Below are 8,866 nucleotides of genomic sequence, written 5' to 3' on the forward strand. Positions count from 1 at the left end.
TCTTGCCAGCTCCCGAGATGGACTAAGGGATGTGTAGTGTGCATTGAACAGTGCGCATGACCACAATGAACATGTACTGTTCATTCCAACTGAATGAACTGAGAGGGAAAGCGCTGAGGTTCAGGATGTCTTGTACGACTTTACAACTTTAACATGGAGGATCCCTCCAGCAACTGAAGGAATAAACATGGCTCCAAAACACGTTGGGATTATCCTGTGAACACCTCAAAAGGATCTAGCCATACACAACTAAAGGCCGGTCCGTGTTCTAGTACCAAGAGTAGTAGGGGGTCCGCTCAAGTACTGTACACTTATGCCAAACGCTTTTTATTGGAGAATACATACATACATACATACATACATACATACATACACACACACACACACACACACACACACACACACACACACACACTGCTCGTAGGGTATAATGCAAATAAACACACTGGAAACAATTAACAAAATTCTAAAGTGAAATGGCTACAAGTGAAAAAACTGCAGCAGCTTTCGCAAAGGTGCTAGACCTTATAGTATAGAAGCAGTGCTTGCAGACTATGGTGATCAAAGTGATTGATTTATACAAATAATATCTCCTAAATAAAGTGTCAAGTGCTCAAAAAGTGCATAATTGCTCCAATATTGTTGCTGGTGCTCCACAAACAAGAATGGTGCCATGTGTCACACACCCCTGTTGTGACCCCACAGCTTTGCAGTCTGGGGGTCAGAAAAGCTGAGATCAGTTATGGGACACAAGGATTTTGCTGAAGCCTCTCACAGTGATGGTTTCCATTAATGTTCAAAGGCGCTCAATCATATTCATAAGTGGAAGACAAAAGGAACTAATAGTGAAGTACTGTATGGATATAGGGAAGTTTGCACTGGCTAGGCGCTACTTACCATAAACCAGACTTAAACAGGCATCAGCATGAAGCTCCAAGTGCACCGCTGATCGGCGTGCGTTCCAAGGAGGACAGAAGTGATGTCAGTGGTTCGGAGACCGAAAGTGCGTCAACGCGTTTCAGCCCACCTCCAGGGTGTCATCAAGAACAATGCTGATACCGGTTTAAGTCTGGTTTCTTCTAAGTAGCGCCTAGCCAGCGCAAACTTCCCTATAACCATACAGTACTTCACCACTAGTTCCTTCTTTGTCTTCCACATATATGATTGAGCACCTCTGAACATTAATGGAAACCAATAGTGTGAGAGGCTTCAGAGAAATCCTTGTTTCCCACAATTGATCCCATTGATCTCCGCTTTTCTGATCCCAGACTGCAAAGCTGTGGGTCCATGTGATTGGGTGAGTGGGGTCACAACAGGGGAGTATGGCATACGGCACTGTTCTTGTTTGTGGAGCACCAGCAACAATATTAAAGCACTATTTCAGCACTTAGCACTTTATTTAAGAGATATTTGTATAAATCAATCAATTTTTGGATAAAATTTAATATGGTCATCTATTTGCACTTATTCACCATAGTCTGCAAGCGCCGTTTTGATTGATCCTTCTAAACGCTTTTTATTGACTATGTGACTGACGTGACTTTTTGGTCATTTTTTGTTGTATGCAAGTAAAGCTGTTGTACTTTTTAATCTATTACATTTGTGCATTACCTCTTATGTTGCCTAAAAAGCTCTGCTGGGGTCATCTTTGTAAGACTTTACAAGAAGGTTAAAAAAAAAAAAAAAAACACACAACACACAGCGAGAAATTTAATGAAAAAATAATTATAGGGCCATTAAGCAGTGGATGTATATGGATTATTTTTGGATGAAAAGGGAAAGCAAATATTAACATTAAAGCATTCACCGACTCCAGTGGGAAAGGTTTGGATTTTGCTATAGGGAAGCCAATACTTTCCTGCAAGCATTTTGCAGACAGCAGTGTACAAATCTCTGTGTCAAAGGGTAAATTTTATATTTCATGGGACAAAATGGATCCTACAGAAAGGTCCTGCAAAATATTAAAAGGCATAGTGCAAAACGAGGACAAACCTTACAAAATGGAAGAAAAAAAAAAAAAAAAAAAAAAACTGCTGATGTCTTCTTCTATATTCAACATTAGATCTCAAAGATCCATAAAAAATACTGGACTACTACTGTATTATGAAAATCTCCAGGGATAGAGGATGGATGGATGGATGGATGGATGGAGTCAGGCCAAGAATGGTTTCTTAACACAAGCAGGAAAATCTTATACTTGTGGCACAATGCTCACATACATATCACTCTAATATAAACTCACAGAGGAAGGGTTGTGACCATAGGATGTTTAGCTGCAGCTTGCATTTAAAACACAGAAGGGTTCACGGTCAAAGGGCAGGTCCAAAATTAGGCACACAAAAATGAATACAGACAAAAAACAAGAAGGCAAATTCAGACCCCAGGCCCAATACTGGCCTCTCCTAGATTACGGTATTTTGATTGCCCTTTGTATGTGTATACATGGGCCGCATGTCGGGAAACAACAGCCGGTTCAAAGAAGAAGAAAGGGTGGGGTATGGATGAATAAATTGAAAAAGGAATTACATCAGTATCAACTTATAGATGCATGGAGGATGCAACATAATAACGTAAGGAATTACACAGTCTACTCCCCCGTATTCTAGACTAGATTTTTTCCTGGTCGAGCACTGGCTATTAGAGGTTGTGACTATCACAAATATTGGAATAATGACCTTCTCAGATCATGCGCCTGTGAGTTTACAATTGAAAATTGGGGAGAGTCAAAAAAAAAAAAAAAAAAAAAAAAAAGTGTAATATATGGGAGGTTAAATGAGGACCTTCTACACGACAAAGAAATTAAAAAGCGAGTAAAGGAAGAACTAGAACTGTATTTTAAAACAAATGCTGCAGTGGATATCTCAGAAGCTACAGTATGGAAGGCTCACAAAGCCTATATCAGGGGTATTCTAATTATAGCCGGATCGGAGAAAAAAAAAAAAAAAAAGAACTAAGAGATAAAATAGCCTTATCAAAAGAAATCTGACTTAGAGCAACAAAAGATAACTGGAGATGGGGAGGTGCTGTTAAAACTATATGGGAAAAAAAGAGGCCATGCGGGATCTCGTGGAACAAGAAACACGCACAGCATTTAATTTAATCAAAAAAGAAAGATATGTAGAAGGGAACAAAATCAGGTAAATTCCTGACAAAAGGTACTGAAAAAAAAGAAAACTATCAACTATATAGAACAAATAAAAGACAAGGATGGGGGACATTAGATATAGAACCAGAGATATTGCTAAAACATTCCAAGACTATTACGGGGGGCTATACGCAATTAACAAGAAAGAAACCAAAGAAGAGATTGGAAAAAAACACGAGAAAATAAAAGCTTTCTTAAAAGAGGCCCCCATAACAGAAGAAGAGTTAAAAAAAATGCTGCAGGAAACACCAGCTGGCAAAAGTCCTGGTCCCAATGGCCTGACAGTATTATACTACAAAAAATTTCAAGACCAATTAATCCCCAAAATGTGTTCCTATATGAACGGGATTGGGGATAAATGGGAGATGAGGAAGGAAGCGTTGGAAGCCAATATTACCATTATTTTTAAAAAAGGTAAGGATAGCACACTCTGTTCCAGTTACAGGCCCATATCACTCTTAAATGCAGATACGAAACTATTTGCTAAAGTTTAAAAGGAGGAAAAAGATAATGAACGAGATCGTACACCCAGATCAGGTTGGGTTTATACCAGGAAGAGAGGGGAGGGATAATGGTATCAAAACGCTCTTGGCAGTGCGAAAATTAAAGACAGTGGAGCCCCAGGACTACTCCTGTCAATTGATGCTGAAAAAGCTTTTGACAGGGTGGACTGGGACTTTATGCAGTGCACGTTGGAGGAGATAGGGCTCGGGGAAAACACGATCAGATGGATAAAGCCATTATATACCCGACCTACAGCGAGAGTGAAGCTAAATGGTTTACTGTCGTAGCCATTTGAAATGCTCAATAAACACAAAACAGGGGTGCCCACTTTCCCCATTACTGTTTGTGCTGGCGCTCAAACCCCTTCCAATAAAGATAAGGGAAAACCCGGACATTAGCGGGATAAAAATTGGTGAAGAAGTTTATAAACTGGCCGCCTTCGCGGATGACATTTTATTCTATGTTACCCGCCCAAGGACTACCCTACCAAATCTGATCGCAGTCTTAAAAATACGGGAAGTTATCTAATTTTAAAGGTAAACCTGGCCAAATCCAAAACATTAGACATCAATAAAAGTAAACCAAGGGAATATACTTATCAAAAGGACTTCCCATTCATATGGGGAAAAAAATGACCAGTTACACTTACCGGTAACGGTGTTTCTGGGAAGTCTTCCAGGACGGCACCCTGAGAGATGACTGGTCCTCCTGACAGGAAACACAATCAAGAAAGAGGTTAAAAACCCCGCCCCTCCCTGCACTCCTCAGTTGTGCAAAAGTATTGACCCACACCAGTGCATGAAAGTGAAACAAAAACATCTCCAATGTACCACTCTATAATAATACAAACCGGGTGGGAAGTAGGCCTGCCATCCTGGAAGACTTCCCAGAAACACTGTTACCGGTAAGTGTAACTGTTCATTTTCTCAAGTCGTCTTCCAGGACGGCACCCTGAGAGAAGAGCAAGTAGCTCAGGCCTACCTTAGGGCGGGACAACCGCTTGCAGGACCTTTCTGCCGAAGGCCAGGTCCTGGGGTGACAGAAGTTGGACTCTGTAATGTTTAGGAACGTGTTCTGGCTTGACCACGTTGCTGCCTTACAAATTTGATCTACCGATGCTCTGGCTCTTTCTGCCCAAGAGGTTGCCAGAGACCTTGTAGAGTGAGCTTCAAGATTAGTTGGAGCCGTCTGACCTGAATGCTCATAAGCTATGGCAATAGCCTGTCTAATCCATCTAGCAATGGTCATTCTAGAGGCCTGTTCGCCTCTTCAAACTCCACAAAAACTGACCAACAGATGCTGAGTTTTCCTAAACTCTTTAACCTTTTCTAGGTAAAGCAACAGACATCTCCTGACATCTAACGTATGGAAGGCCCTTTCCTTCTCGTTCTGTGGATTGAGACAGAAGGAGGGTAAAATAATCTCCTGTGATCTATGGAAGCGTAAAGCCACCTTGGGAAGGTACAAAGGGTCCTGCCTGAGAATAATTCTGTCTTCTAACAGGCGGAAAAAGGGCTCCTTCATAGAAAGAGCATGCAAATCGCCCACCCTTCTGGCTGTAGTAACAGCCAGAAGGAAGGCGGTTTTAAAAGAAATCAGCCTAACTGAAGACCGAGCCAACGGCTCAAAAGGTGCCCTGGTCAGGGCTTCCAAGACTAAAGATAAATCCCATGGTGGAAATTCCTTCATTTGCACCGGGGAAAGTCTCTCTCTAGCCGACAGGAATCTCTTAAAGGATCTAGAGCTAATTTAACATCCAGAAAACTAGACAAAGCCGCCACCTGAACCTTCAGAGTTTTGGTGGCTAAACCTCAGTCTACTCCCTCCTGTAGGAAGTGTAAGATAACTGGAACTTCTTTCTGGGGAACTTTTCTCGCTTCACACCAACGGGAGAAAGCCCCCCAGACCCTAGCATAAATGCGCCTTGTTACCGGCTTTCTACTCAGTAACAGGGTGTCAATCACCTTCTCTGAACACCCCTTGTTGCGCAGGCACTCCCTTTCAACAGCCAGGCTGTCAACCTGAAGAAACCGGGGTTCGGATGGTAAAGAGGGCCTTGAAGCAGAAGATCCTGACGTTCTGGAAGCTGAACCGGAGGTAAAACCACCCAGTTCCACAGCGTGGGAAACCAGGACCTTTTGGGCCACCAGGGGGCAATCAAGATCAAATTGCCCCTGGCCCGACTCAGTCTTTGAAGGATTCTTGGAATCAGAACTAAGGGAGGAAAAGCATAAGCCAGACTGAAATCCCATTCCTGAGCCAATGCGTCCACCTCCTCAGACCCCCGTTCCCTGCAGAGGGAAAAGTATCTCTTGACGCTCCTGTTTTCCCTGCAGGCAAAGAGATCTATCTCCGGTGTACTTAGCTGATGACAGACCATGGTGAAAACTTCGGGGTTCAGCTCCCATTCTCCCTGTTGTACTGTCTGACGACTGAGGAAGTCTGCCTTTATGTTGAAAACTCCCCTTATGTGTACCACAGAAATGGACGGTATCCTTTGCTCCGCCCATTCTAGAAGCTCCTGTGTCAAACTCATTAGGGAAAGCGACCATGTACCCCCCTGACGTTTCAGAAAGGCCACTGTCGTGGAATTGTCGGAGAGGATCTGAACTTCTCTCCCCCTGATCTTGCTCTCGAAGGCTATTAGAGCCTCCCTGACAGCTAACAATTCCCGGAAATTGATAGACGCAGTTCTCTGTCATGTGTCCCACACACCCTGAGCTTGCAGTTCTTCTAGATGGGCCCCCCATCCCCATGAGCTCGCATCGGTCGTTATTCTGACCAGCTGGAGCTGGAACCAAAGATGACCTGCCCCCAACCTTTGGGGATTGAGCCACCAAAGTAAGGAATTTCTTATTCCTTGAGGGATGGCAACCAGAGTATCCAGGGATTCCTTTTTTCCATCCCATGAGGATAGAAGGAAGTTTTGCAGGGGTCTTGAGTGGAGCTGGGCCCAAGGTACTGCCGGAATACATGACGTCATGAGACCTAGAACCCTCATGATCACTCTTCTGGACACTACCTTCTGGAGCCGGATTGAAGACACTGAAGCAATCAGTGCTTCTATTTTCTCCTGCGGAAGGATCAGTTTCTGCCCTACCAAGTCCACCCACAGACCCAGGTAGAGTTTAGTCTGAGAAAGAATCAGAGAGGATTTCTCCTGACTTATCAACCATCCCAGGGACTCCAAGGTGGATATTACCCTGTCCAGATCCCGGAGAAGGGATTCCCTGGAAAGGTTGTAGACCAACAGGTCGTCTAAATATGGTATCAGGGAAATCCCCTGAAGGTGCAGGTAGGAGATGACCTCTGCCAGGATCTTTGTAAATACCCTTGGACTGGCCCCCAGACCGAAGGGTAGGGCCTGGAACTGCCAGTGCTGTGTACCCAGATCTGTGCGGATAGCAAAGCGAAGGAATACCTGGTGCTGCGGTAGAATGGGAATATGCAGATATGCATCCTTCAGGTCTATGGTAGCCATGAAAACCTCCTTTAACAGAAGTTTTCTGACCGTGTAGACCGATTCCATGTGAAATCTCTTGTATCGCAGGAAGGTATTTAATTTTTTTAGATTCAGGATTAACCTGAATTTCCCGGACGGTTTGGGAACAACAAAGACGTGGGAATAAAAACCCTTTCCTTGCTGATCCGCCGGAACTGGGATAATAACTCTAACTCGCCAACTGCTCGATATTTTCCATGAGTCCTATGGCCTTTGATCTTTCTCTGGGTAGAAAGGTCAGTAAAAATGTCTGTGGGGGCCTGGAAGCAAACTCTAGCCCGTAGCCCTCTCGTATCCACTGAAGGACCAGAGGGCTCCGAGCTACCTGCTCCCACTGAGGGATAAATTGTGCCAGCCTCCCTCCCACCTTGGTGCTGGCGTCACTTAGGATCCTTGTCTGCGACCTTAGGGCCGGAGAAAAGGAGAGCTCCCTTCTGTTTGGCTTTTCCAACACCCCATTTCTTTCCTTCCTTACGGTCCTTAAACCGGTTGTTGACCTGGGGGCCTTGAAAAAAAATCTTTTGGCCTTTTTAGGTTTAACCGGAAATTTCTTTCCCTTCTCCGTAGATCTGGAGAGGGTCTGGTCCAACCCTGTACCAAACAGGAGAGACCCTTCAAAAGGAAGGCCGCATAACCTAGTCTTAGAGGTATGATCCCCATCCCAGGTCTTAACCCATATGGCTCTTCTGGCAGAATTGAGAAGCGCTGCCGTCTTAGCCGAAGTCCGCACCGACTCCACTGCAGCATCCGCAAGAAAGGCTACCGCCTTACCAATTACCTCCAGGGAATCCAAAAGATCCTTGGACTTGGAAGTACTCGCCACATGATCAGTCAGTTTGTTAAGCCACATGTTAGTATTCCTAGCTATACACGCTGAAGCTAAAGCCGGACTTAAAGTAGCCGCATTGGCCTCCAAGGCCCTGCGTAAAAGGGTCTCTGACCTACGGTCCATTTGGTTCTGAATGTTACCTGCGTCTTCAAAAGACAGGTCAGATTGTTTAGACACCTGGGCCAGAGATGCATCTAGTTTGGGAAGTTTAAAAAACTTCTCCTGCTCCTCTTCCTTAAACGGACACCTGCGTTTTCAGGTTTTAAACTTCTGAAGTTTATTTTCTGGCTCCTTCCATTCTCTTAAAACAATGTCTTTCAGAGACTGGTGGATAGGTAACACTTTAGACTGAGCCTTAGACAACCCCCGATACAACCTATCCTGTACAGAAGTCTGTGCCTCTGGCTCCTGGATCTCCTCAGAAGCATAAATAGCCCCTAGAAGATATGTCGGCCTGGCCTGGAGTGTTCCTCTTCCTCCTGGCTATCTTCTGCGTCTTCCCCTTCTTCAAGGAGACTTCGGCAGGGACCTTCCACTTCCTCCGCCTCCTCCTCCGAATCCTGAGAAGATGGTGGTTTCTGCGGAGCAGTGCTCACCTGTCTAACATTAGAAAAAGCACTTTCCTGGTAGGAAGAGCCTTCTCTGCTATCCTGCCTAGCATTGAGGCTAGCCTGAAAAGGCTTTAAGTGTGGACAGCATTTCAGATTGTACTGAGAGAGAATCCCTCATAACCTCTGAAGTCTCCTTCCCTGACAATTTATGAATGCATTTATAACAGAACGGCTTGGTGTGCTCTGCAGCTAGTTTATCATTGCAGTACCCACACCTCTTGGTACGGGAAGGATTTTTGGGTCTCGGTCTACTGGCAACACTCTGGGTTTCTGTG

The sequence above is a fragment of the Aquarana catesbeiana genome, linkage group LG11 (genome assembly GCF_042186555.1).
Source record: "Aquarana catesbeiana isolate 2022-GZ linkage group LG11, ASM4218655v1, whole genome shotgun sequence".
NCBI lineage: Eukaryota > Metazoa > Chordata > Amphibia > Anura > Ranidae > Aquarana > Aquarana catesbeiana.